The sequence below is a fragment of the Rhinopithecus bieti genome, unplaced genomic scaffold (assembly GCF_001698545.2).
Source record: "Rhinopithecus bieti isolate Rb0 unplaced genomic scaffold, ASM169854v2 scaffold_29855, whole genome shotgun sequence".
In the NCBI taxonomy this organism is placed as follows: domain Eukaryota; kingdom Metazoa; phylum Chordata; class Mammalia; order Primates; family Cercopithecidae; genus Rhinopithecus; species Rhinopithecus bieti.
Genome location: NW_016813109.1, coordinates 628355 through 630451, shown reverse-complemented (window position 1 = coordinate 630451; position 2097 = coordinate 628355). Strand labels below are relative to the sequence as shown.

Here is a 2097-nt window from a genome sequence, read left to right as displayed (position 1 = left end):
AAAAAAAAAAAAAAAAAAAAAAAGAACTGCCTTGGGCCGGGTGCAGGTGTCTCAGGCCTGTAATCCCAGCACTTTGGAAGGCCAAGGTGGGCAGATCACCTGAGGTCAGGAGTTTGAGACCAGCATGGTCAACATGGTGAAACCCCATCTCTACTAAAAATACAAAATTAGCCGAGTGTGGTGGCACATGCCTGTAATCCCAGCTACTTGGGAGGCTGAGGCAGGAGAATCACCTGAACCCGAGAGGTGGAGGTTGCAGTGAGCTGAGATCGTGCCTACAAGAGCAACAAGAGCAGAACTCCGTCTCAAAAATAAAAAAGAACTGCCTCAAATGCACAGAATCCTCGTGTCAGATTTTTAGTCATTTGCTGTTTGTCTGAAATTCAAATTTAACTGGGTGTCCAGTATCTACCTGGGCATCCTGTGCAATCCAAGTCACTCTTTTGAAGAGATGAAAGAGATGAGAAAAACTGATACCTAAAAAGTGTGCAGGCCAGGCATGGTGACTCACGCCTGTAATCCCAACATTTTGGGAAACTGAGACAGGTGAATTGCTTGAGCACAAGAGTTTGAAACCACCCTGGGCAACATGGTGAAAACCCGTCCCTACAAAAAATCAAAAAATTAGCCAGGCGTGGTGGCTCACACCTGTAGTCCCAGCTACTCTGAGGCCTGAGGCAGGAGAATGGCATGAACCCGGGAGGTGGAGGTTGCAGTGAGCCAAGATCACACCACCACGCTCCAGCCTGGGCGACAGAGTGAGACCCTGCCTCAAAAAATAAATAAATAAAAGAAAAGGAGACAGTTCTTTTCTAAAGGTCTTTTCCCTTTCCCTCCACCCAATTCTCAAATGGGCGTACTGCTTTCTCGCCTCTCACAGGGTGCTCCATTTCTACCCCACCCATCTTTTTTTCTTCCTTCTTACTCAAAGCAAAATATAAGCAGACAAAACAACAAAACTGCCAAAGCTCATGAAGGGAAGAAGGCTCCTGGAGGAAACTTGGGTGAGGTAAGGGGTTTGAGAGGTGCAGAGAGAAATAGACAGGACATCTCTGTCCTGTCATCCCAGAAACACAGGCTAAAACAAAAAGGAGGGAGAGCAGCAGTTTCTTTACAGCAGAAACTACATTTATGTAAAATGTGTGAATATTCTCCTTTACAGTCTACCCTGTAGACACATAATAAAAGTATTCCAAGTCCAACTACATGTCTGAGCGTCCTTGGTGCTCTCCTGACCGGTTTCATTGGAATGATACTAACCAAGCCTTCTGGTTTTTCCTTCCCCCTTCAGTTCCCATTCACTGCTGCTGCCCTCTCTCACCCCGTCTCATCTCCCAAGCACCAAAAATAATTTGAATTTCAAGCCTTTTTTTGGCCTTCCTGTGGGTGTGGGAGGACCTCCTTTGGGAATTGTTCTGGTTCTAGTTGGCTCCATCTGTAATTTGGCAAAATGTCTGCACCCTACCCCCACCTTTTCTTCTTAATATAAGGGGAGTTCGGATCCCCACCTCAAAATATATAGTTCTTAGGATAACCAAAGTGACAAGATCCCTCCCAGGGATCCCCCCCAATCCTCCCTCTCCCATCCCAAAGGGATCCCCTGAGGGTCTGCAGCCTCCACTTACCCCACCCCTGGTTTCGGAAGAATGACTCTCTCTGAACAACAAAGCAGCTCCTCCCTAGCCAGGGGAAGTTACCTCCAGCAACAGCTTTAAAAGGCAAGGTGATTGCGAGAAAGAGGACGGTGAGATCTGTGCTCTTCAGTTCACGGGAGCCAAGGCAAGTTCCTGTTTCAAAGACAGTTTTAACAACTTAACAAGTTCAGAGACTCTGAGTCTCTCTCTCTCTCTCTCTCTCTCTCTCTCTCTCTCTCTCTCTCACTCTCTCTCCCCTCTCCCTCTCTCCTCCACCCCACCCCTTTGTGTGTGTGTGTGTGTGTGTATGTGTGTATTATTTTCCTTCTCACTAACTCACCCACATGATCCCTCCCATGGTCCTCCGGGTGACACGTGATTTTCCTTTCTGAAAAAGCCTGTTGCCCAATCTAGCCTCAAACTCCTGGGAGTTTGCAGTCCTCCCTCCTGGGCTGCCCAAAGT

General features: G+C 47.5%; 1 protein-coding gene across 1 annotated transcript in view; it reads right to left on the bottom strand.

Annotated features, from left to right (window-relative positions):
* The window catches only part of PLEKHA2 (pleckstrin homology domain containing A2), a 95230-nt gene extending 93583 nt beyond the window's left edge, over positions 1-1647 (bottom strand). Inside the window, exon 1 of the mRNA XM_017847676.1 lies at positions 1626-1647. The gene's annotated coding sequence lies outside the window, so the exon portion shown is untranslated. The remainder of the gene's footprint in view (positions 1-1625) is intronic.
* Between the last annotated feature and the right edge of the window lie 450 nt (positions 1648-2097).